This window comes from Canis aureus, chromosome 16 (genome assembly GCF_053574225.1).
Source record: "Canis aureus isolate CA01 chromosome 16, VMU_Caureus_v.1.0, whole genome shotgun sequence".
Taxonomy (NCBI): Eukaryota; Metazoa; Chordata; class Mammalia; order Carnivora; family Canidae; genus Canis; species Canis aureus.
The window spans coordinates 53,732,334-53,759,645 of NC_135626.1; the positions used below are offsets into that span (position 1 = coordinate 53,732,334).

Consider the following 27,312-nt stretch of genomic DNA (forward strand, 5'->3'; position numbering starts at 1 on the left):
TCCATGCAGGGAGCCCGATGTGGGACTCGATCCTGGGACCCCGGGGTCACACCCTGGGTCAAAGGTAGGCACTAAACCACTGAGCCACCCAGGGATCCCCTCACTCTAGTGTTTTTTTTCAGTGTGTTTACAAAGTGCCTAGATTACAGTCCCTAATGGCAGACCACTTTCATTACCCCCAAAAGAAACTGCATCCCCACTTATAGCCACACCCTTTCCTCCGCTCCCTCTAGCCCCATGCAACCACTGAACTACTTCTCTTATGGAAACTGCCTATTTTGGACATTTCCTATCCATGTGGTCGTACACCATGTGGCCTTTTGTGTCTGGCTTCTCGCACTTAGCATAATGCTTTCAAGGTTCGTCCATATTGTGGCATATTCTGGGACTTGATTCCTTTTTATGACTGAATAGTGTATTCCATCAAAGATACAGATTGTCAGAGATAAAGTTGAATGTTAGTTACAGTGGTAGAAACAGATTTTATTCAATAACTTTTTTTTTTTTTTCCCAATAACTGTTGACAAAAGTGGAAAGAACAGAGCTCTACTCCAGTTTGCACAGGGGTGACAGGGAGAGGCAGGGGATCCGTGTGGGGGAGGGCTCAGGTGAAAAATGACCCAGGGTCAGTGTCCATGTGATAAGATCAGCTGTATCTGCTAGCTGGGCTTCTGTGCTCCGAGAGACAGAGACTGAGATTGAGACTGGTCTTGTCCTTCCTGGTGATGACATTTCAGAGGAATGGTTTTCAAGTCCTTGATTGTAGGAGATACATACATATCTCATAGAGACAGAGAAAGGATTCACAATTGTAAGCTGTCTTTGGTACATGCTCTAAGAAAGGGAGGTCAGGGACCTAATGTCAGGCGTTGGCTGGAACAAACAGCCCTGAGCTTTTCCAGACAGGAACTCAGAATGAGGCTGGAATGTCCCAGGGACACAGCCTTAGGCTTGCTAGAAGCTGTGTTAACATGTGCTCAGATCTCTCTGCCTAGGAGGTTGAATGGACTATCCATACTGAGAGGTTTTGCGGTTTTCGGGATATACTACATTTGTTTATCTGCCTATCAGTTGATGGACATTTGGGCTGTTTCCACTTTTCGCCTGTTACAAATAATGCTGCTGTAAACATTCATGTATATGGTTTTGTGTGAATATATGTTTTCAGTTCTCTTGAGTATATACCTGGGAGTGGAATTGCTAGAGTCATCTGGTAACTGTGTTTAATTTTATGAGGAACCGGCAAACTGTTTTCCAAAGAGGCTGCACTGTTTTACAGTTTCACCATTGATGTGGGAACATTTTAACTTCTCTGCAACCTCATCCACCCTTGTTACTGTCTGTCTTGTGAGGATGACCACACTAGCGGGTGTGAGGTGCTAAGTTGCTGTGGTTTTGATTTGCATTTCCTTAATGGCTAATGTTGGACATCTTTCCACATACTTAAGGCCACTTGTATATCTTTTTTGTTTTTGTTTGTTTGTTTTTAAATTTTTATTTATCTACGATAGTCACACAGAGAGAGAGAGAGGCAGAGACACAGGCAGAGGGAGAAGCAGGCTCCATGCACCGGGAGCCTGACGTGGGATTCGATCCCGGATCTCCGGGATCGCACCCTGGGCCAAAGGCAGGCGCCAAACCGCTGCGCCACCCAGGGATCCCGACTTTATCCACTTTAATAAGTTCTGTCACCTCTCTGAATTCAACATCATTCAATACAAAAGTCCACACGTTATTGCAGAATCTGTTTGTATTTAGAGAGCCCCTGAAATTGACTGTTCCTAACCCTCTGCGCCAATGCTGAATTATAGCTTTATCAAACTGAAGGAGAACTTTAAGGGCAAGTTGGGGGGTGATCTGTTGAGATTGTATGAGCTCATCAAGGCTCTCTTGGAGACTGTTTCCCAAAGTGGTATTTCTATATAACTGATATGTCATGGCTTAGGAGGAAGAAATTGTTTTTCTTATTCAGGCTTGCATTGATGTCCTGTGGGGAAGGTGCTTCCCGCCGCAGAGCGGACTGAAGCCGAGCGGACCGAAGCGGAGCGGCCAGCGGCCCAGCAGGAAGCACCCACTTCCCGACCGCCTCTTCGGCCGCCACAGGACTACTGTGGCTTATTTAAATGCTCAAGGGCAGTTTGACGTCTACCTGTAGCACATGTCTAAATGCATTTTCCTTTTGTTCTCCCCTTTGCAGTTAAAAATTCAAGATGTTCATTTGCGCTTCGAAGATGGTATTACTAATCCGTCCCATCCTTTTGCGTTCGGCATCTGTATTAAGAATGTGTCCATGCAGAATGCTGTGAATGAACCTGTGAGTATGCACTGTGCTTGCAAGCTAGGAAGAAAGCACTGATTCTGGGGAATTTGGGGCTCTGCCTTTGGTCATTGCATGTTCTGTAAAGGAGATCGCATTCTTTCTTACCACGTTCTTTGGTGGGAATGTATATTTCTTGCTGTGTCAACAGATTAATGTGCCGGAATAGGGAAGTGGCCCATTTTCTCTGATGTTTTGTTATTTCACTCAGAACCACATTAACATTTAAGGTCTTTTTCATTTTATGCACAAGGAAACTGAGTCACAGAAAAGATTTCAGCTTTGATTTTCTTCTCATGCTATGTGTACTACTGGGGTAGGCTTCTGTTTCCTAGAATTGGTGTGCCCTGGCAATATTGGTTGATGCCTTCACGTCTTGAACCCCATTCTCCACCTCTCTTCTGACCTTCTCGTTCGTGGTCTTTACCTATGGGACATCTCTGTGGTGTTTTAGGCTTGTCACAAGCAAAATTATCCCCTTATGTTTCACTGGCCCATTTTGCTTCCCTGAAACCAAATTTTTCCCTTTATTCTCTAACAAGTTACCGAATGTTACAACGAATAAAACTAACATCCTTTGAGCTGTTTTCTGTGCCAGCCACTGTTGTGCTTACATGATTTATCTCATTGAATTCTCAGTACTTTTTACCACCACTGTTAGCCTCATATTGCACACAGCTAAGGACGCTAAGGTTACAGAGTGATGGAATGGTGGAACCAGGTCTTGAGCCCACATGGACCAGTTGCAGAGTAGGGGTTTGCAAACTGCACTGTAGAGCAAAATCTCCCCTACCCCCGTTTTTGTCTGTAAAGAATTACTGGATCATGGTCACAGTCATCATTTACATATGCTTCAAGGCTGCTTTTGTGCCCCAGAGGGCAGAGTTGAGTAGTTAAAACAGAAACTGTGATCCACAAAGCCGTCATATGTACTTCCTGGACTTTTTCAGAAAAAGTTTGCCACCCTTGCTCTGGAGCATGTGTCCTTACCGTTACACTTATCTCCACAAGCCTGTGCTCATCCTTTTGCTTCATATTCCTTAACCTCAATATCCAGCCGCTCACAGCATCTGGCCAGTTTCCTTGCAAAATGTCTCAAATATGTCTCTTCCTGTCATCCTCGGTGCAACTGCCTTACTTCAGTATCCTGTAAGCTTTGGCCTGGGCTAATAAACATGCTGTTCCACGACCTTGCTTCCATCCCAGGCCATTGTTTCTTTCTAAACCAATGCTTCCCACTGTCTTCCACATCATGGCACACATAGGAAAAGTATATTATTTGGACAGGACCCTGGGGCAAATGCATGTGACTGCTGAGGGCTGGAGGTGGTTAAGCCCGGTATTTTTTCTTTTTTTTTTTAAAGATTTTATTTATTCATGAGACACACACAGAGAGAGAGGCAGAGACATAGGTAGAGGGAGAAGCAGGCTCCATGCAGGGAGCCTGATGTGGGACTCGATCCTGGGACTCCAGGATCACACCCTGGGCTGAAGGCAGGCACTAAACCGCTAAGCTACCCAGGGATCCCAAGCCTGATATTTTTAAATGTAACTTGAGCGTATAAATTTGCTCATTTCCTGATACACTCATGTCTCTTTTTCTCTAGCACACCAGGGTGGGAAGCTTTACTTTGCACTATTGCCAGAGTTCTGTTTCTAAAACACATACTTGCCCCTGGTGGCATGCCTTCCTCACAATCCTGGTGGCTCCATGTCCCTTCAAGTATGAAGTCCAAACTCCTTAGTATGGCATAAACTTTCTTTGCTAGTGTATTAGTTTCCTCGGGCTGCCTTAACAAATTACCACAAACTAAATGACTTGAAATGACAGAAATTTATTCTCTTTAGTTCTGGAAGCCTGAAATCGGAATCAAGGTGTTTGTGGGGCTAGTTTTATCTGGAGGCTCTGAGGAAGAAACCGTCCCTCCTTGCTTCTGGAACGCCTTAGCATTCCTTGGCTTTTGGGTGTATAGCTTCCACCTCTGCCTCCGTCTTCACATGGTCTTCTCCCCTGTGTGTCTGCCTTCTCTTCTTCGGATGCCAGTCATTAGATTAGGGACCCGGTCATCCACTATGACCTCATTTTAATTTGATTACGTCTGTAAAGACCCTATTTCCAAATAATGTGACATTCGCAGGTTCTAGGAGGACGTGAATTTTTGGGTTAACTACTTAACCCAGTAAACCTAGTAGCGTTCCAAGCTGCTTTTATTAGCACTTAACTCTACTCCCAAGTGTGTGTTCGTGCACCTGTACCAGTGCTGCCCTCACACTGTGAGTACAGAGCTCCTTTTACCCAGATGTAGTCACCAGCTTCTGAAGCTGCCAGGCCTTTTGTATGGTGGACCGGACACTTGGACCTGTGTCCCCATGCTTCCCTCCTACCCTGCCTACCTTGTGCCAGAAACATACAGCTTTTGATGCTCATCTACACGGTGACATTTTCTCTTTTGTTTGCTCATAGCATCTTACGTACTCTTCTGCTTTCTGCTTCATTAAAATTGATGTGTGTGTGTATTCCTACTTAGCTAGATTTTGAACACTTTAAGAGCAAAGCCATGTTTTAATTCAGTTTTGTTTCCCGGTGCCTTGCAAAGTGCTGATGCAGGCCTCTTCAGACCTGGTTTATTGAATGAATAAGTCTGTGAATAAAGAGGCTCATGTGTTCTTCCCTGTTTTACCTCAGGTACAGAAGTTAATGCGGAAGAAGCAACTAGACGTAGCAGAGTTCAGTGTCTATTGGGATGTCGATTGCACTTTCCTGGGGGATTTGCCCCAGGTGGAGTTACAGGTACGATTCTGGTGGAAGGGTGTGGGGCTACTGCATGGGTTTCTGTTCTCAGTGGCTCTGATCACCGCGCCCACAGCCCTCTCTCTCTCCACTGGTGTCCATGCCAAATGAGTTTGCTGGAGGTACTTTGCGTGCATGTAATGCTGAACAATATACAGTGTTCTGATATGTTTCACATTTGTATTGCATTCTAGGTTCCTTTCCTTTTTTTCACTTAAAGCTGTGTTTTTAAGATTAATGTCACTATTTATATTTCTGGTTCATTGCTTCTGACTCCTGCATAGTAGTCCATGGTATACATCTAACATCCTGTATTATAGTTACCTGTTCTTTTTAAAATTTTTTAAAATATTTTATTCGTTCATGAGACACAGAGAGAGAGGCAGAGACACAGGCAGAGGGAGAAGCAGGCTCCACGCAGGGAGCCCAATGTGAGACTTGATCCCAGGACTCCAGGACCACACCTTGGGCTGAAGGCAGGCGCTAAACCACTGAGCCACCCAGGGATTCCCAAGTTACCTGTTCTTTAAGCTGTCACAAATTTGACATCTAGATTTTAAGTGAACAAAGCACCAGATCTGATCCTTAAAGAAGACCTTTCTTATTATATATATGTTGAAACGTCACCTTTGGTGGTATTCCTTTAAGAAGTACTTAGAAAGTCATTAAAATCATGGGACATAAAGTATTAGTGCTTGTGAAGGATAAAAAAATTCTGAGTTTGGGCAGCCCAGGTGGCTAAGCAGTTTAGCGCTGCCTTCAGCCCAGGACGTGATCCTGGAGTCCTGGGATCAAGTCCCACGTCAGGCTTCTGCATGGAGCCTGCTTCTCCCTCTGCCTATGTCTCTGCCTCTCTCTCTGTCTCTGTCTATCTCTCTCTCTGTGTGTGTGTCTCATGAATAAATAAAATCTTAAAAAAAATAAAGGTTTAAAAAAAAATTCTGAGTTTAATCTTTTGGTAAAGGAATTGTCGGTGGTTTAGGTAGAATGGAAAAAAAGGACTCCATTTCCCCCCCCACGAAAGATTTTCTTTGGATTGCATGCTGTTGTACAGAATGGTTTCATTTTGCTAATACAGTTAAATAAATACTGTACATCTATACAGTTGAACTGTATGTGGTTAGAAAAAATAAGATGTTTATGATGAATATGGGATAGTCTTCAAGATTTAGTATTGATTTTAAAGAACCGAGGTAAGACAATGTGTGTACCATTTGTGTGAGAATGGTTAAAAAACCAGAAAATCATGGATCAGTCTGAACATATACGGAATGCCTCTGGGGGATACAGAACAATCGGTATTATTGGTTGCCTCTGGGGAGAATAATTGGGTGGCTGGAGGATGGGAGTTGGAAGGAGATATTTCACCATTTTTTGCCTTTCAGTTTTGAACCATGGGAATGTTTTAACTAATAAGAAATATAGATAAAAAAAAAAATACTAGCAAGCTTTAGATTCCTGTTTTTGTCCTGGTTTGGTATTCTGAGGTAATAAACTGTAAATTCGGTAATATACCAGCATGTAACTTGATCCCGAAAACATTTGCCATGATGACAGACATTCTTGTGACACTCAGGAGGCCATGGACAAGAGCATGGAGAGCCGCGATCATCACTACATCCTGGAGCCTGTGTGCGCATCTGCTCTCTTGAAGAGAAACTGCTCCAAAGAGCCGCTGAGGTCTCGGCACGCTCCCCGGATCGAATGCGATATTCATTTGGAGACCATCCCCTTGAAACTCTCACAGGTACTCTTTCTTCCTGCTGCTTTATATTCTCCTTGTTGAACCAGTAATTGGGACAAAGGAAGCATGGTGACAGGAAGGTCTAGATGCCTCACAGCACCCCAGCGGGAAAGAGCGTGCCTGTGAGACCGCAGGTGTGGCGAGTGTAGCACCCACTGTGCGTTACACGGTTGGGGTTGGCTTGGGGTGCTGTCAAGTTAGTTTTGATTTGGTTTTGAAGTGCTGGGCAGAGTCCAGGACATATAGTAAATACGAATACTTCACTGTCTGCGCTTGGAGAGAAGTGCCACATGATGCTGAAACGTGGCCTTCCATGCGCACTGGGGTTCGGTTTAGTGGCCTGACCGAGGTATGGAGTAAAAGAAACACGTCAGTTCTAACCTAGTTCTTTTCTCTCCACCTCTGCTGAAAAGCTGCAGTACCGGCAGATGATGGCATTCCTCAAGGAGCTGGAGCGAAAGGAGAGGCAGAGCAGGTTCCGAAGATGGAAGCCCCGAGTGGCTGTGTCTGAGAAGTAAGTGCTTGGAAATGGCACCGTATGGTGTGGCTGTCCTTGTCTGTGGGTCAGAAATGTGCATCACTGTCGCTTACACGTGGCTGGAGCTAAACTACGGTTGATATTTTTGGCCTTTAAAATGTCATTTCCGTGGTTGATCTGTGTTGACGTTCTTACTGTACGTTTTGTTGGCACTGTGGGTTCGCTCTCAGGTAGAGTGCAGCAGAGTTAAGGTCCTCTTGGTCTTACTTAGCAGGTAGACTGGTGTCGCTCCACTGGGATCTGCCCGTGTGGGAAATACTTGGCAGTGATCTCTGTACCTCCTTTCCTACGTCTCTCTGCTCCCACGCTATTTGAGCAGCATTTATGTAGCACACTTTATGATTTCTGTAGCAAAAATAAATCTTTTTCTGTTGCAGTAATAGGCTCGACCAGTCTAGTATATTACAGATTTTAAAGATCTGTGTATTTTCATGTCTTTTCTGAAGTATGCCTTTTAAAATCTTTAGTGTCCAAATTCTTGCTAATTCTCTTAAGATCGTCGTTACCTTGTAGTCACTAGTTGACTCTGTCAGTAGACAGGACTGCTATTATGGGTAATTCAAACCAATCCAGTACTATATTATTATTATTGATGTCTTAGTTGAGAATCTATTATTTGATGTTCTTTGTCAGCAGATTGACTTTACTCACATGTTGGGTTTAGTCTAATGTTGAAATGAGCTGGAGGCATGAAGTATTGGTGGGCAAGAGAAGAGAGGTCTCAGAGGAGGAATAGGGTTGTTTATGTACATTGTCCTGGGTTGAGGATGTTTTAGTCGCTTTTATTGTAAGAGGTAATTAACATTGTTATGACACCTCTCAGCTGCCGAGAATGGTGGTACTTTGCTCTGAATGCTAACCTGAACGAGATCAGAGAGGAGAGGAAGCGTTGTACCTGGGACTTCTTGTTACACCGTGCCCGCGATGCTGTGTCTTACACCGACAAATACTTCAGCAAGCTGAAAGGAGGCTTGCTGCCTGCAGATGACAGGGTGAGGGGATTGTTGTTATCTTCATTGTTTCTTGGCTTTCAGCAGGAATGTTGGGAGCCAGGTGGGTTCTCTCTCAGTGCTTGGAGTAGTTTGTGAAGGTGTCTGGTTTCTCTGCAGCTATAAGACCTGTTTTGTTTTTGTTTTTGTTTTTGTTTTAACCCAAACAGGAGGAGATGCGTCGGATTGAGGAGGAACAGAGCTTTGAGGAATTGAAGATTTTGCGTGAACTGGTTCATGAGCGATTTCACAAGCAAGAAGAACTGGCAGAGGTAAGAAATCCTCTGTGAGAAGATATGTTCAGTCCTAACATGCTCAGACTGCTTCCGTGTGGATGTGCTGTGCTTCTTGGGGATGGGGAGGACAGAGAATGATCGGTGGCAGGTCACAGCTTGTTTGTCTTTGGGGACTCATATTTGCTCCTTTCTGGTTGACACAGAGCCTACGAGAGCCTCAATTTGATTCTCCAGGAGACTCTCCTGGAGACCCAGAGACCAGTGGAGGCAGTGGGATGCTACAGTACCTTCAATCCTGGTTTCCTGGCTGGGGTGGCTGGTATGGGCAGCAGACCCCTGAGGGGAGACCGGTTGAGGGACTGTCAGCAGAGCAGCCTGAACAGTGGACTCCCGAGGAGATCCTAGGTAAGGTGGGAGCGGAATTTTGCTTCCCGGCCCTTGGCTGTTGTGAAGGGAGACACTTGGTTCATAAAAATCCATCTGTTTGTGCAATGGCCCATGGTATTTTCAAATAAAAGAAGTAGACATTTGTAAAACGGTTTGTCTCCCGTTCATAGATTGAGATGGAGGAAATTTTTGAGAGATACTTCATTTACAACTTTGTTGCTAAACTTGAATAATTAGCATAGTTTCGGGACTGAGTGGCAGCGATTGTAGGACTAGGTGAGTTCGAAAGGTTTAAACTCTGAAGCTTAAGCATCAGTCCAAGGCCACTCTTTAGACCCATGCTGTCCATTATGGTAGCCATAGCCACAGATGGCTATTTATTTTTATTAAAAAAAATATTTAATTGAAGCAAACTGATATAGTGTGCACACACCATACTTCTACAGATCAGTGACTTCCAGAGTGAGTATTCCTGTCTAACCTGGATGCTGGCAGAGAAATAAAACATAATCAGCACACCGGAGGGCTTTGTGCATTTGTTGCAGTCACTCTCTCGCATGTTATCATCTATTTCTTGACTTATAACACCAGAGGTTTGTTTACCCATTTTCAAACCAATGGCTCTTTAAATTCAAATTAATTCAAAGAAAAACAATTTTTTTCCTCAGTTATACTAGCCACATTGGCCACGGGACTCAAAGCCACTTGTGGTTGGTGGTGCCTGGGCCAGACGGTGCAGATGTAGAACATTTCGCTGCTTTGGGCAGCGCTGCTTAAGCTGGACTTTGTCATGAGCCTTAACGTCCTCCCTTGTTGGAGAATAAGTTGATAAGCTTTCCTACAAAACTGCGATCATTTTACATTAGGAATGAAACAGTCACTCCTGACTTTGGAATTCTTCCCTAAAAAAAGGGAGAAACTTGTTAAATAATATCGTCGCCGTAATCAGCGTGCCTGGTGGTGCCGTTTTTGGTTTTCGTGTTTTCTCCTAAAGTCTTTCCTTTGTCATTGCTCAGGCACCGAGGAGTTTTTTGACCTGACCACCGATGCATCCTGTCTGAGCGCGTACACGAAGCGGGACCTTGTTTTTGCCAGACTGCACTTGCGGCTGCAGCGGGGTTCTGTGACACTGCTGCGCCAGGAGCAGGGCACCCCACAGACGGAGGAGAGCGCCTTCCTGCAGCTTGAGTTGTCAGGTGTGGCCCCACAGAGCGGCCTGGTGCTGCTGCTCCCTGCCTGCACCAGCATCCCCTTGAGTCTCCTTATTTGTGCTCGTTCTGTTCTAGAAACTGGCCATGAGCACCAAGCAATTGCACGCTGGGTCATTGCTGCTGGGGGAACATAGGCTTGAGGGCCTCTGAGCCTCCGATCATAACGTTCACTGATGGATCGGTACCTGACCTTGGTGCAAGTGTGTCTGTGTGTAAAGACAGTTCATTTAATATATATAGGGGATTCATTAATACTGAGCTCGTGGCCAGCGGCACTGTAACTCCTGTCTGAATGCAACACTGTGTGTGCGGATCATTTTAAACAGTGAAATCACCAACAAAAATTTTGCATTTGTACAAAAATGCAAACAGCTTGGCACTAAATAGACCACGAGAGGGGCATTTGTGTGCAGTATGAACCAAGCCAAACCAAGAAAGCAGAGCGATGTTACCTGGTTCACCCTTGGCTGCAAGGGTGAACGTTGGGTGACTCAGATTTGTTTCTGCTCTACACATGTCTCAGAAGCACCACCAGGATGGATCTCGGGGTTGTAAATGAGTTTTAGTGAGTAGGTGAATTCACAAACATGAAACCCGTGAATAATGAGGACTGACCATGTTTGATGTGTTTTTGTGACTTTGAATTAATGGTGTATGAATATGCAGATTTTTTTTTTTTTTTACATCTCACACGTACTTTTATTTTGGTCCAAAAAATAGCCACTTATCTCAATAATTTAAAGGTAAACAACCAAAAAAAAAAGTTTGTTTGACTTTATAATTTTGAGAGCTGAGATAGCACAAACGTAGTGTGAATTAGCAGATTGCTTGAACTCAATTATAAGGTGCTCTGTTAAGAATTCATTCATTCTGTTACAAAGCTTTTAATATTCCTTATGTATTTATAGAGAGTGACTTATACAGACATACTGATATATAGGTAGGCTTTTTTGTTTTACTTTCAAGGAAAAAGACTTCATGATACTTAGTCGTCCAGATACCTTTAAAATACTTGAGGGTATCATGGCGTAGTATCCACTCTTTGTTGATCTTTTTGTAGATGTGAAGCTATCGGCAGAATCTCTTCCTCGAAGAAATTCCTCGCTGCTCTCAGTACGGCTGGGGGGACTGTTTCTTCGGGACCTGGCCACAGAAGGAACCGTGTTTCCCCTTCTGGTGTTCCCGAATGCAGTATGTACGGCAGTGGGATGGCTGCTCCGTCCAGGGCTCTGTGACCTGTGCCCGACTTAGGCGTGCAAGAAATAGCACTAACTCCATTCATTCTGACATTTGGTCATCTGGAGACAGATGGGCTGATTAAAAAACAAACTGGAATTCAGTAAGGTTTTTTTAATTGGTCAGAGAGCAGATTAGAAGGAAGCAGTGCCTCCTTCCCTTCTTCCTCTCCTTAGTCGTGGCTGTTATGGAGTAGTTTGCTCTGTTTTGGAAGAAAATGCCAGAAGCACCACTGTTTTCATATTTCAAGGGCAATGTTTGCATCTCCTCTATCTGGAATTCATTTTCATGCATTTTGACCCTTAGTCACAGATCTTTTCCAGACTTACAAGAGAACCACTTCAACTTACCTATATATGTGTAATTTTTTACATTCAGTATACTTTACCAATTAGGTCTTTGATCTTGTTAAGTTGGTAAAGATACGGTCAGAATAGTTGAGCATTTAGCCACTTGCTCTGTCTGTGATTTTTTTTTTTTTAGGGGAGGGACTCTGGAGAGGGTGGGAGGAATGCAGCATAATCTAAGAAGCCATGCATACTTCATACTCATTTAGGAGTCATTCATTAAATGCGCGGACTGCAGAGTAGCATACTGTCCATATTAGGTTAGAAAAAGGCACAGACTAGAGAGGTCAGTCTGCAAGTCCTCTAATCCGATGTCAGATGAGTTTTGATGTGGTTGTGTTAAGTGAGAGTGATGCCAAAGGGCAAAACTAGAGGAAGTGTTTGCACAGTGAATTGTCCCCTCTCACCTGACATCTGTGCCTTTTGTGTATGTTTTAATAGCAAAAAGAAGTTGGCAGAGTCTCACAGTCTTTTGGTCTCCAGACAACATCTACAGACAGAAGTGATCATAACCCTGGTAATTTGTCGTATGTTCTTAAAACTAATCTTCAGAAATAAGATTATCGATCAGTAGTGCTGGTCAGTTGTAAGAGGGAGTGTGTCCTGTTTTGTCCAGCGGCTTGTTGTGTGGGTCTCTGTTGTTCATGGAGACCATGTTTTCTGTTAACCTGTGTGTGACAGGGGTAAGCCTGCAGGGCTTCCGAGGCCTGGGTTTCCATAATGAGAGTGAATATAACACCCCAATCTTGAGGATTCCTACTGAAAATTAGTCCTCGTTAGGGTCTCTATTTTATGAATTTTTCATAAATGAGAACTAATTGGAAAATAATTTAGAAAATATCTTTTTTTCCAGAATTCCTTACGGGTTATTAAGAATAAGGTGATTGTTTTTGCTGTGTTCCATATTCTTTCTCTGGTTCTTCCCTTTAGCTGCGGACCCAGACGACCCAGTTTTTGAGATGCTGTATGAGAGAAATCCAGTGCACAGCCATTTTGAGAGGCGGCTGAATGTCAGCACGAGGCCTTTGAACATCATATATAATCCCCAGGCTATTAAAAAAGTAGCAGACTTTTTCTACAAGGGAAAGGTTCATACCTCAGGTTAACTTTTTTGTTTGTTTGATCTTATGTTACTTTCTATAGACATCTTTCTTGTCATTTTTAGTGCTTTGGACAGGGGTTATTACACATTGAAGTGACCTGGTAGTGGCCGGAATCATGACCTAGAGGGCACATGGATGGTGTTGTCCTTAGTTATGGAATCAAAGTAGTTGTCCTTGCAAAGTCACTTTTCCAGAGGGGATCAATATCTTAAATATTTTCATTTTCTTTGCCCTCATCTGTCATACTTTAAAAAATTCTTTCCATTCTATTAGAATCTTGGTTTCCTTGGCTACCCAGGATATTTTAGGCCTGTGAATTTAGGAGGAATGTTCAAGAATTTCCCTCTAGATGGCAGGGTCTGTTCCACTTGTTTGGTGCAGCGTTAAATACTGCAGAGCTCATCCTTATGCTGTTCTATGTCATCATTGCTTTATTCATGCTTCCCTTTGTTCCCAAAAGAGATTTGAGATCGTAGAAGCAGAAAAAACACTTTCATTGACATGGACATTGATAACACAATAGTCCTTTCCTACATGTAGCCCCTCTCTCCCTTCTTAAAACAGTGGAGCTGCTTTAGTTTTTGGTCCAGTTTTGGAGTCTTCATGTCAACGACAGCCGTAAATGCCTTGGCTTTATTGCTCTGTCCCTGATAGAAGGCATTTCCTTCCAAATTCCACTTTCTCTATTAACGTAGTGTTATGCTTTCAGGATTTTAGAATAGTCTGGGATCTTTTCAGAAAATGGTTCAAAAATTCCAGTAACTTAGGTGCCCTTCCCGCATGTGCCACCCCCCCCCCCCCCGTGGCCAGGTCCCCCACCATTGCCTCACTCTTGTTACCCTTTGCAGTGGCAGGGCGAGTAGGAGTAGAACTGTTGTGCAGATGGTCTTCTAGCTCCGATGGAAATTGGTGATGAGAACAATGTTGCAGTGGTCTTTTCCACCCAGCCATTTGAAAATGCTCATTCTCCTGTGCATCCCTAATCTTGCAGGTTTTGGTTATCAGTCTGAACTTGAGCTGAGAGTGGCAGAAGCTGCCCGAAGACAGTACAACAAACTGAAGATGCAGACCAAGGCAGAAATCCGACAAACTCTCGATCGTTTGCTAGTGGGTGATTTCATTGTAAGTGGGGCAGGGGCAGGGGCAGGGGCAGGGTGGGGGCAGGCGTTCTTTCTGTCAAGTTCTTCACCTCCTCTAGTTAAACCTGTTTGTTTCAACTACAATCAGTAAATTAACTGAACATAGGAAATCCATCATAGCTAACCCAAAATAAAATCTCCTGGCTTTTACAGTCAGAGTATCAAGAATAAAAACAAATGGCTGGGATTAAACCGTGTTTCTTCCCTGTGTCCGTCTTAGAACTCTCTTAAGATTCGTTCATGTTCCATTTTCTGTACCTGATGTTTTACAAATGTTTTACATAAGAGTATTCCCCTTCACTTACTATTATCAGATGAAAAACACCTGGAATGGTGCCCCAGTTTTGTTTCCAGGGTAGATAGTCACTTTGTGCTACTAAATGACCAGCCGACGTGAGGACGCCATAGAAAAGGAGAGCCAAGAAATACTTTACGAGTCCAGCAAAACTCAGTCTGTAGCACAGTGGCATGGAGGTGCCCTGCTTAGATGCAGCAGTAGGTGGAGCAGGGAAAGTGCAGCTCCCTTTGGGGAGCAGAGCCCCTGTAAGTGTAAGGGACAGCAGAACTGTTCCAAGTAAAGTGGAGCCGAAGGTGGTATGGGATGAAGAATTAGTCCTGTTTTCTGTTTCGAGTGTGTGTGTTTCAAGACAAATGCAACAAGTAGTATCCTCTTGTTATCTTAGTCAAAGAGGTTTCTTTCTGATGACATTTATGTATCTTAGCTTTTTACCACATTCATATATTCAAGGCTAATTTTAGTTGCAGGGAAGAACAGTGAACACACTCATGGCTTGGTGTGTTTTTTTATATTTCAAATGTCAAAGCTTATGTTTTCCACTAAGGTATTTTGACCTGAAAGTTTGTGGTTAGTAATGTCTGTAAGTAAAAATACTTGAATTTGGATGTTTATTGGAATTCCATAATTTCTGCAATACGGTGAGATATTAAGTCCTATAAATTTAGAAGCATGATCTTTCTTAAGCCATGGATCACCATAATCAAAGACCACCCGCCCCCGTCTGGTAATTTGCTAATTTTTTTTCTCCCACTTTAAACATTTACCTGTGATAATGTCTCAAATCCTTAAGGATTTGGATCTACTTTTGTTTTAAACTTTTTCTGTAATACCGTAGATCTTTAAGTCATCCCATAACCCTGAGTGTGGCTTTCAAGAAAGGCTTGAGCCCAACTAATAATGCTGTTCAGTTTTTGCAGTTGTGGTTTTGTTGTTTATAGTTTATTTTATTTCTACAGGAGGAGAGTAAAAGGTGGACAGTGCGACTAGATATTTCTGCCCCTCAGGTGATCTTTCCTGATGATTTCAAATTCAAGAATCCTGTGTTAGTTGTTGTGGATCTAGGGAGAATGCTGTTGACAAATACCCAAGGTATGATATAAATGTGAAGACATACCCTGCATGGGTTGATCTGTCTATGCTTAACCTAGTAAACGAGTTTTAGGGGTGCCTGAGTGGCTCAGTAGCTTGAGCATCTGACTTGATTTCAGCTCAGGTCATGATCTCTCAGGGTTGTGAGATTGAGCCCCATGTCGGGCTCCGTGCTGATTGTGGAGCTGCTTGAGGTTCTCTCTCAATTTCTCTCTCTCTAAAAAAAAAGGGGGCTTTTTATGACATTTTAACCCCAAAGTTCACTTGTTACTTCTTTGATAATAGTTATATTGGGATATGCTTTAAAATGGACCGTTTAGTTATTATTGATATTGACAGAATTGTGCAATTTACTATATTATCTAATCCCAGAACATTTTCATCATTCTGGGAAGACATTCCAAACCTGTCAACTGTCACTCTCCATTACCTCTTCTTCTAGACCCTGCCAACCATTATTCTTTCTATCTCTGTGGATTTGACTATTCTGAACATTTCATAAGGATGCAGTCATGCAATATATGGATCTTTATGTCTCACTTTTTTCTTTTCTTTCTTTTTTTTTTTTTTAGTTTTTTTATTTATGAGAGTGAGAGAGAGAGGCAGAGACATAGGCAGAGGGAGAAGCAGGCTCCATGCTGGGAGCCTGACGCGGGACTCGATCCCGGGACTCCAGGATCGGGCGCTGGGCTGAAGACGGGCGCCAAACCGCTGAGCCACCCAGGGATCCCCTGACTTTTTTCAGTTAGCATAATATTTTTGAGATTTATCTATTTTGTAGCTTGTAGTAGTACTTTGTTTCTGTTTGTGGCTGAATGATATTCTTTGGTGTGAATATACCACCTTTTGTTTATCCATTCATTAATTGGTGAGCATTTGGGTTGTTTCTGCTTTTTGGCTACTGCAAATAATGCTGCTATGAGCATTCATGTGTAGACTTTTGTATATACCTGTTTTCAAAATCTTGGTCATATTTCAGTGTGGAATTGCTGGGTCATATGCTGACTTCATGTTTAACAGTTTGAGGAACTGCCAGATTGTTTTGCAAAAGGGTGGTACCATTTTACTGTTTTACCAGCAGCGTATGGGGGTTTCAATTTCTACATCCTTGCCAAGACTTGTTGTTATCTGTCTTTTGGATTATAGCCATTTTTTTTTTAATGAATATGAAGTATTTCATTGTGTGTTTTTTTTTTTTTTTAAAGATTTTATTTATTTATTGTTCATAGAGACACACACACACACACACACACAGAGGCAGCGACACAGGCAGAGGGAGAAGCAGGCTCCACGCAGGGAGCCCGATGTGGGACTCGATCCTGGGTCTCCAAGATCACACCCCGGGCCGCAGGCGGCGCTAAACTGCTGCGCCACCAGAGCTGCCCTCATTGTGGTTTTTATTTGTATTTCTCAAGCAACATTTTGTATTTTAAAAATATTTCTCTGAACTTCATTTCAAAAATAGAGATTTACTCTATTTAGGAATATTAGGGATATTCTAAAAAGAGACTCCTGGAAGGTTATTTCATTACTGTGACTAGGTCCAAAAAGTATTTATTGTTTACCTTGAGATGGGCAGGAAGAAAGGGGATTCATGGGGTAAAAGGTTGAGGAAGCTTATCAAATAATCTCAACCTAGAGAGAAGACCCAAAAGAGAAGAGATAGAGGATTCAAACACGAGTGGCAAAGTTTGGTGCTACGGGGAATGTTAAAGGGAATTAGATCTGAAGGGAAGGATCTTAAGACCACGGAAAGCACCTACTTGAACTTGTAAACCATAAACATGGAACAGACGTGGGTGGCAGAAACCAGTGGTGTGATTTTGTAGTTGACTTAGCACTGAGCGGTAAAAGACTGGACTGTAGAAGTCTGTAGAAGAGAAGGGTTGAGTTGTGAATTCAGGCTGGAATGGGATGGGATGCTGAGCAGTTACTGCTGCAAGCACTGATCTGGCACCTGGAGTATTGTTGAGTAAGATACATGAGGCCTGAGTTCTTCTGGAACATTCTAGTGGAGGGAGCAAAATGAACACCTAGACAAATACAGGAAAAGATAAACAGACAGATGACTGTGGAGAGTGATGTAAGAATGACTGGTGAGAGCAGCTTGTGGCAGTGGTGGGGCAGTGGGTCATTTTTTCTGCTCCCTGACCTCTGTTCCTATGTCAGCAGGGTTCTATTTTTTCTGTTTTGTGTTTTGCTTTCAAAATTAATAGATAAGTTTAAAGCCAGTAAATGGTAAAATCAGAATTTTATGCATAGAGTTTTCATCCATTTTTTTAAATTGGAATGGGTTGATTCTCTTTTTCCTTAATTATTACAATAAAGGGAAGAGTAAGGAAGGAACAGACATAATACTTTTAATCTTCCTTTTTATCTGCAGATGACTCCAAGAGGAAAAGTGGAGATGGGATAGCATCTGAAGAAAACCAGTTTAGTGATGATGAATATAAGACGCCTCTTGCCACACCTCCTAACACCCCACCTCCTGAGAAAAGCAGTGGTAACGGAGGGAAAACACCTCCTTTTGCTGGAGTTGAATTCAGTGAAGAGCAGCTTCAGGCCCATTTAATGAGCACGAAGATGTATGAGAGGTACTCCCTGTCATTTATGGACCTCCAGATCATGGTTGGACGAGTGAAGGACAATTGGAAGCATGTCCAGGATATTGATGTGGGACCAACCCACGTGGTTGAGAAATTCAATGTTCACCTGCAATTAGAACGTCGATTGATTTATACATCAGATCCCAAGTACCCTGGAGCTGTGCTCTCAGGCAATTTACCAGACTTGAAAATCCACATCAATGAAGATAAAATATCTGCTCTAAAGAATTGCTTTGCTCTCCTGACTACCCCAGAAATGAAGACTTCAGACACTCAGTTTAAAGAGAAGATTTTTCCCCAAGGAGGGCAACGGGGAAGTTTGCAAGACTCAGTAATGAATTTAACCCAGAGCTTTGTGATCTTGGAGCAGCACACCCGTGAGGTTCTGGTAGAGTCGCAGCTCCTCCTGGCTGAATTTAAGGTGAACTGCATGCAGCTTGGAGTGGAGAGCAATGGCCGGTACATTTCCGTGCTCAAAGTGTTTGGGACCAATGCTCACTTTGTGAAGAGGCCTTACGACGTTGAGGTCTCCCTGACCGTTCATGGCTTGCTCCTGGTGGACACAATGCAGACGTACGGTGCTGATTTTGACCTTTTGATGGCTTCACATAAGAACTTGAGCTTTGATATTCCAACTGGAAGCCTCCGGGATAGCAGGGCCCAGTCTCCTGTCTCTGGATCCAATGCAGCCCACCCCACTAATGCTGCCACACTAAATGACCCATCAGCTACTGGTGTTTCGCTTGACAAAATTCTCACCAAAGAACAGGAGTCCCTCATTAAACTGGAATATCAGTTTGTGAGTTCAGAGTGCCCGTCGATGAATTTGGACAGCACTCTTCAGGTGATTTCATTACAGGTGAATAATCTTGATATTATCCTAAACCCGGAGACAATTGTGGAACTGATTGGTTTTCTTCAAAAATCTTTTCCTAAGGAAAAAGATGATTTGAGTCCTCAGCCTTTAATGACTGATTTTGAAAGAAGCTTTAGGGAAGAAGGAGCTTACCAGTCTACATATGAACAGAACACTGAGGTTGCAGTGGAAATCCACAGGCTTAATTTACTACTACTTCGGATGGTGGGAATGGCAAATGGCGAGAAATACGGCAGAAAAATTGCAACTGCAAGTATTGGTGGCACGAAAGTTAATGTCTCAATGGGTAGCACATTTGACATGAATGGTTCTCTGGGCTGTTTGCAGCTTATGGATTTGACACAAGATAATGTTAAGAACCAGTATGTTGTCAGCATTGGGAATTCCATAGGCTATGAAAATATCGTTAGTGATATTGGGTACTTTGAATCTGTCTTTGTTAGACTGGAAGATGCAGCCCTCAGCGAAGCTTTGAGTTTCACATTTGTTGAGAAATCTAAGCAGGAGTGTTTTCTCAACCTGAAGATGGCTTCCTTGCATTATAACCACTCTGCTAAATTTTTGAAGGAGTTGACCCTGTCCATGGATGAGCTGGAAGAAAATTTTCGAAGTATGTTGAAAAGCGCAGCTACCAAAGTCACTACAGTACTAGCTACCAAGACGGCGGAGTACAGTGAGATGGTATCACTCTTTGAAACTCCAAGGAAGGCCCGGGAATCCTTTATCTTAGAAGAAAATGAAATGTATGGGTTTGGCCTCGCTGGGTCTCATTCTGACACCGTAAAGCTAATCTTGAACATAAACATTGAATCCCCTGTTGTTTCTATCCCTCGGAAGCCTGGGAGTCCTGAGTTGTTGGTGGGACACTTGGGACAAATATTCATCCAGAATTTTGTGTCAGGAGATGATGAATCCAGAAGTGACCGTCTGCGAGTAGAAATTAAAGACATTAAGTTATATTCTTTGAATTGTACCCAGTTGGCAGGCAGAGAGGGTCCTGGATCCGAAGTAAGCCGGGCGTTTTGTTCTTCTGGGTCTGTCAGTGCCAGTAGTCAGGAGGAAGCTCAATTTACCCGACATGATTTCTTTGAATCTTTGCACAGAGGTCAAGGTGAGGAGCGCAAATCTTTTGTCTCATTTTGTCTAAAGATTCCAAGCCCAGTGCATGTGGTGGTACTTTGCTTAAAACAACAACAAAAACCAAAAAAACCCCAACCAACCAAACAAAACAACAACAAAAACCTTTTCTTTTAGAATTGTCCCCAGTGAGTATTTAAGAAATCAAAATAGAATTTTATTTTATTTTATTTTATTTATTTTATTTTATTTATTTTATTTTATTATTTTATTTTATTTTATTTTATTTATTTTATTTTATTTTATTTTATTTTATATTTTATTTTATTTTATTTTATTTTATTTTATTTTATTTTATTTTATTTTATTTTATTTATTTTTTCAAAATAGAATTTTAATAGAATGCTTCATACCAGGTTGGTATGTTTTCAGTTTTTCCCATTGGATACCATATTTGGCAAAATAAGAATTTTTTCTTTTTTTTAAGGTTGTCCCCTTTAACACTGGATGAGTGCCCATTTATAGGAATGCTTCAGACGGTGGAGTCTGTCAGAGTATTATTTACTTTAGTCAAATACATCTGATTTTTTACAGTTCTAAGCTGTAGATCTTTGCTAGTTAGATATTATAGTCCAAGATAGCTGGAGGGATTGACAAAAGTGGAATACAAAATTTAGTCTGTGGATGTTATATTTTCCTAACAGTTTTCTACCATCTTCTGTAATGGATTGGTTCAGGGTCTGGGTATAAGATGCCTATATTTGTGTTCTTGATCTGATCTGCTAAAAACCAAACAGTTCAATCTATTAGTCTTGGCATCCATGAACATCAGGTGAGCCCTAAAGCCTGGCTTTACTTACTGGTGAAGAAAGAAATTCATGTCTTTGAGAATTTCTTCATTTGTGGTTCTCAGGTGTTAATTCACCTTTCACTTACATCCTACCTAAAGATTGCTTTCTCTGCTTGGGATAAAGGTGTTCACTTAGAACCTGGTACTGTTCTTGATTTTGATGTAGGCCTGGTAGGAGGGATCAATCTGTACTTGAAAGCTGGGTAGGGATGAGCAGTTTGCTTTGGAAAATGCTGGCATGGGAGGCTAAGGGAAGTTTAGAGACCTGGTCTGGATTAATGTTCATCGCATTGTACTTTGAAGCCATGAAATAGAGCATATTGTTTCTTTTTTGTGTATGAATTTATGTTGTACCTCTGTTTGTTATGAGTTTTGGTCTTGGTCTTGCTATGAGTTTGCACTCCATCATAGACAAGGCTGTCTTGCTCTAATGGTAACTCACAGACTCTATTTTATACACCCTGTACTTCATCAGCACAGTGCAATAAGTATTAGTATTTCCAATCTGTCCTTTTTCTCTGTGTCATGCCAGCTTTTCATATCCTGAACAACACCACCATTCAATTTAAACTGGAGAAGATCCCTATAGAGAGAGAATCTGAATTGACTTTCTCCCTTAGTCCAGATGACCTGGGAACTTCTAGCATCATGAAGATCGAGGGGAAATTTGTCAACCCAGTTCAGGTAAACACCTGTTGGTTTTCATGTCTGGGCACTTGAATTCCTATGTATTTTTTTTTAATTCCTATATTTATATTTATACCACATTGATGTGTCCATATCTTGTTATATAGTTGTATATATAAAATGTTAGAAGGAGAATATGTAGATTCAAAGAGATGTTGTGACTGCCTGTTACTGTCAATAACTTGTTCCGTGAAAGTGGCGCCTTTTCATTGTGTGCTTTCATCGCTGTGGAGTCAGTCTTGTTGGCCACCTTCATGTGGAGGAACAGTGAGTTCTATAGAAGGAGGAGGCAGATCTTTTATTTCATTGCCTTTGAAAAACAGAGTTACTGCTTAAAAAAATCAGAGCCTGTCTTCCCAGGAGGATATAGTTCTTGTCACTCTTTTGACATACTTGGCTCAGCCTATGAAACAATCTGATTATTTGAGCTGTTGACAGATCCTCTCAAGGGAGAATTAGTTGTGCCCTCTTTGAAATGAAATGGGCCAGGATAGGGATTTCTGTGTGTGTGTGTGTGTGTGTGTGTGTGTGTGTCTGCACATGCGCTTGTATATGGTGAGTACGCCTGTGTGTGTGATGAGTATATGTGTATACAACTGTCATCCCTTTTCCTTCAGAAGTGTCAGTTTTCCTGCTTTCACAGGGATGAGAGCAAAGAGCGTATTGTTATAAAACAGCAGGGACAGGCAGGATCTTAGGACAGTGGACCCTAGCCTTGGGCAGTACTTGGTCATTAGTCTGTATCTGGCAGCTGTTCTAGAGTAACTCAGGAGTGCTGTTCACAGAACATGTGTACCTTTTGACATCAGTAGTTCCTGGATATGAGTCCCTGGGTGAGGGAACTTTCCCCAAAGCTTTCCTATCTTGGCCAAACTTTTGCATAACCAGTAGTGGCTACTAGACTGACATTTTCATCTGAAATCTATTTTTTAACATGAATTCTTTTTTTTTTTTTTTTTTTTTTAAGATTTTATCTATTCATGAGAGACAGAGAGAGAGAGAGAGAGAGAGAGAGAGACAGAGCAGAGGGAGAAGCAGGCTCCATGCAGGGAGTCTGATGTGGGACTCGATCCTGGGACTCCAAGATCATGCCCTGGGCAGAAAGTGGTGTTAAACCATTGACACCTGGGCTGCCCTATAACATGAATTCTGTTGGATTATGTTGACTTAATGTTCTTATGGTTACCATTCATTTACTGTGATTTTTGATGAAAATCTTCTAAAAATGATTGTAAATCAGTCTAAGTTATTATTTAATAATTCATATTTTTAATAATTTAAAAACACTTTATTATGAAAAATTTAAAGCATACAGTCGAATAGTTTAATGAACCTCACGTACCCATCATTTAGATGCAGCAGTTATCAATATTTTGCCACATTTGTCTCATTTCTCTCTCTCTCTCTTTTTTATTTTTTAGGTGGGGATAGGGTAGGGAGGGGAAGACGGAGAAAGAAAATCTCAAGCAGGCTCCACGCCCAGTGCAGAGTCTGATTTGGGGCTTAATCTTATGACCCTGAGATCATGACCTGAACTGAAATCAAGAGTCAGACGCTCAGCTGAGTGAGCCACCCAAGCACTCCTTTTGGTGAACTATTTTTAAGGCAAATCCCAGTCATACCATTTTTACTGCTATATATTTAGAATGTATCTCTGTAGTCAACGTGCATTTTCTTACATAACTAAAATGGTATTATTATGTCCAAATGAGGATTCCTTGGTTAACATAACAAATTTTAATCCATTTTCAGATTTCAGAGACATTTTTGATTACTTGAAAGAAAAAGGTCTTTTCACTTTTGCTTTGTTTCATTCAGGATCCAAATGAGACCTGTACATTGTGTTTGTGTGATATGTTGTGTGGGTCTTGGTTTAGCTTCCCTCTCGTTTTCTTCCCCACACTATTACTGCATTGTGACAAGTAGGTGAGTTGTCCTGTAGGTTGTCCCACAGTCTGGCTCTGGCTGTTCGTTTATGGCGTCACTCAATTTGTTCTCCCACATTTCCTATAATGCTGTACATTAACTCTACAGGTTTAACTGGATTCAGGTTCCTTTTTTTCTTGGCTAGAACACTTCAGCAGTGGGGTTGGTTCCTCCTATTGCATTATGTCAAGAGGCATGTAATGCTTGGTTGTCTCTGGGTTAGTGATGCTGAGATTGATGATTTTGTGCAGGTCTGGAGATCTGGATCCGTCCACTGTAACATTCCCCTCCAGTCCTTCATAGAAGGGCTTATTCCATGGGTGGCCTCTGATGGTACACGTTAGTTCAGTAGGGGCTTAGAACAGGCACTTTCCAATTCTGCCGTTTCTATGTTTGTTTGGAATTTCTCTGTTAAAAAATTGCCTATAAGTATATAAAAAAACTTGTGTGAAAATGTTTTTTTACTAAGTTACAATCAAAAACAAACTATAAAAAAAAACAAAATATAAGGGGAGAGGAAACATAAGTGATCATGGCTTTTTATTATGATTACGAAGCACTTTTTTTTTTTTTTTTTAAAGATTTTATTTATTTATTCCTTGAGAGACACACACAGAGAGAGGCAGAGACACAGGCAGAGGAAGAAGCAGGCTCCACACAGGGAGTCTGACATGGGACTCGATCCCGGGTCTCCAGGATCCCACCCCAGGCTGAAGGCAGCACTAAACCGCTGAGCCACCGGGGCTGCCCACAAAGCACTTTGTTTAGCTGAACTAAACAAAGGTTGTTAGGCTAATTGGTGGTGATTAGCGAGTTTTAGAACCGCGAGTCTTATTTTTCTGTTCTGTGGTATCACCACATTAGACTTTTGGCAGTGTCCTTGTCAATTTTTGCAGTTGTTTTTGTGGGTTAGAAAGAGTGATTTTACAGATTCAGGCCTACAGTCAACAGTACTTATTGAACATTGATTGTGTTAAGATTATTTTGTGAGGTGCTGGGGGAGGCAGGAGGAGGGCCTTATCAGTAGACATGGGTCATGACAAGTTAAGGACAGAAAAGGAACAGAAGGGATAGTCCTGCAGTCAACTAATTTGTAACATCTTGGGGAAACCCGTAAACATCAACTTTGGAAATTTGTGGGCAGGTGCATTTGAGTGCAATTAATAATTGGTAGTGGGATAACTGAATTTCTCTCTTTGACTGCAGGTGGTGTTAGCAAAGCACATGTATGAGCAGGTTTTACAAACGCTGGACAATCTTGTGTATAGTGAAGATCTGAATAAGTTTTCGGCCAGTGCAGCCTCCTCACCTTGCCCTAATTCTCCTCTGCCTTCCCTCAGTACCTGTGGAGAACCTTCTATTGAAAGGAAGGAGAATGGATTGTTCAGCCACTCCAGCCTTTCTAACTCTTCTCAAAAGTCCTTGTCTCTGAAGGAAGTCAGATCTTTTACCCAGATTCAAGCCAACTTTTGTATATCAGAGCTTCAAGTCCAGCTAAGTGGAGATCTGACTTTGGGGGCCCAGGGTCTTGTGAGCTTAAAGTTTCAGGATTTTGAGGTGGAATTCAGTAAAGACCATCCTCAGACTTTATCTATTCAGATTGCCCTGCGCTCTCTGCTGATGGAAGACTTACTGGAGAAAAATCCAGATTCTAAATATAAAAACCTGATGGTGTCTCGGGGAGCCCCTAAGCCATCTAGTTTAGCGCAAAAAGAATATCTTTCTCAGTCTTGTCCTTCAGTATCCAATGTGGAGTATCCTGACATGCCTCGGTCTCTCCCTTCCCACATGGAAGAGGCTCCTAATGTCTTCCAGCTGTATCAAAGACCCACCTCAGCATCCCGGAAGAAGCAAAAGGAAGTCCAAGACAAGGACTGTCCCTTGACCCCACCTCCTTCACCAACAGTAGATGAGCCCAAGATACTTGCTGGAAAGAGTAAATTTGATGATTCCTTGGTACATATCAATATATTCTTGGTGGATAAGAAACATCCAGAATTCACTTCCAGTTATAATCGAGTTAACCGGAACATTGATGTTGATTTTAACTGCCTGGATGTGCTGATCACACTACAAACCTGGGTCGTGATACTAGATTTTTTTGGAATTGGTTCCACTGCCGACAACCATGCAATGAAGGTGCTGCCTGAGGACATTCTACAAAATGTGAAGTCAGAATCAAATGCTCTCTCAGAGTCTGAACTTCAGGATCCAGTTAACACTAAGCTGGATCTCAAGGTATCATTTCCCTTGTTCATTCACCCTAAGAAATAGATCTTACTGACAGGGGAGCTATATATAGTCTTCTGGATGTCTGTTAATATTTTAGGTAAGGTTTTAGCATAAATCCCATCTGGAGGCAAGAAAAATAAATGGTTTAGGTAACCGTCCACGTTTCCTTTTGGTCCTGCAGTTTGGTGGAATGCCTTATTTTCTTGAAGCCTCAGTTTGCTGGTCTTCTGTCATCCAGTTAATTAAGATAACTAAATGGGGGTAATGTATGTAAAGTACCTAGCTGAGTATCTGGGATGTAGTAGCTATTCTAGAATGTGGCTTTGATCCTCTCCCTGCTCACTTAGAACATTGTTGGCTTTCACTGAGGCAACAGGACAGCCATTGAGAATGAAGTCTCAGGTCAGACTGCCTGGGTTTGAATCCTGGCACTTTTGCTGTAACCTGTAGCTGTGTGGCCTTGGGCACAATTTTTAACTTCTTTCTCTCTCAATTTTCTCATCGATGAAATGGAGGTGTTGAGTGGTGCCTCCATCATTGGAATGTTGCAAAGATTAGGTAAGATAATTATACGAGGGGAGCCTTTTGCGCAGTGCTTGGCAGGAAGTGAGCATTCAGCGATTGATAGCTTTTATAGTTTTGCTATTATGTGGATTACCAGACTTACAATTGTCCTTGATACTCTTATTGTAAATGTTTAAAAACACTTAAAAAAGATAGAATTTGATTTTAAGGTTATATTCTGTTCTGTATGCTTAGCACAGTAAGATGTGTAAGCAGCAGCTCAACTCACTGTTTGGGGGCATGTCATCGGAACTAGCACCCTCCAGAGCCCGGGACTCCCTGCAGTGGCTGATGACATCTGTGCCTGGAGAGCGAAGTTTTTTATCTACTTGTCTTAGCAAATGCGGACTTGCACTTGCTGCTGGGGAACAGTCAGGGAGGAGAGTCATGTTTAATCCAGTTGCTGTCTTCTTTCCTTAGCTGGCAAGAGGCTGCATTCCTCTAGAAATGGAAGAGCTTTCGGGGCAGAGTTAGGCATGCATCAGTGTCATCTCTCCCATCTCTGTTTGTGGATGAGTGCCTCTGCGGCACTCTGAGACCTCTGGAACCTTGTTTAGCCAGATGAATGGCAACTGGAGAGGCTTCAGTCATTGTTTTGGACCTCATTTTTTATGTAGCCGTGACTTTCATCCTGGGGTACCAGTCATGAATGGCCTCAGGAACCCTTTGGTGTTGGGTGTGGAAGAGCTCCAGAGGCCTTTGCACAGATAGACATAGCTGGCTTCACACAAGAACACCACCAGATAATGCCCTTCAGCAATGGGCTATTTTAGAATAAGAATTTTTGAAAACATTTTTATTGTGAAAAATTTCAAACATAACACAAATAGTTTAATGAACTTCCATTTACTCTGTTCCTTTAAGATTCATCACATTTACTTTATTCCTTTTTTCTTTTTGCTGAAGAAAGCAGAATTCCAGATACATGATTTTACCTCTTGATGCTTCAGTATTCATTTCTAAAAAATGTGAACATGTTCTTACATACCCACATCTAACTAAATTAATGAGAATTTCTTGGTATTCTGTAACACTACTCAATCCATAATCAGATCTTTCTGATTATCT

General features: G+C 42.1%; 1 pseudogene across 1 annotated transcript in view; it reads left to right on the top strand.

The window, feature by feature from the left end:
* LOC144286930 (intermembrane lipid transfer protein VPS13D-like) overlaps window positions 1-27,312 on the top strand; it is a 157,192-nt pseudogene that overhangs the window by 12,494 nt on the left and 117,386 nt on the right. The window contains exons 6-21 of the transcript XR_013354875.1: window positions 2,198-2,314; window positions 5,004-5,108; window positions 6,685-6,855; window positions 7,266-7,366; window positions 8,214-8,382; window positions 8,550-8,651; window positions 8,819-9,020; window positions 10,019-10,198; window positions 11,274-11,404; window positions 12,238-12,313; window positions 12,727-12,897; window positions 13,891-14,021; window positions 15,293-15,425; window positions 17,809-20,019; window positions 21,368-21,519; window positions 24,655-25,686. The product of XR_013354875.1 is annotated as an intermembrane lipid transfer protein VPS13D-like (transcript). The remainder of the gene's footprint in view (window positions 1-2,197; window positions 2,315-5,003; window positions 5,109-6,684; window positions 6,856-7,265; window positions 7,367-8,213; window positions 8,383-8,549; window positions 8,652-8,818; window positions 9,021-10,018; window positions 10,199-11,273; window positions 11,405-12,237; window positions 12,314-12,726; window positions 12,898-13,890; window positions 14,022-15,292; window positions 15,426-17,808; window positions 20,020-21,367; window positions 21,520-24,654; window positions 25,687-27,312) is intronic.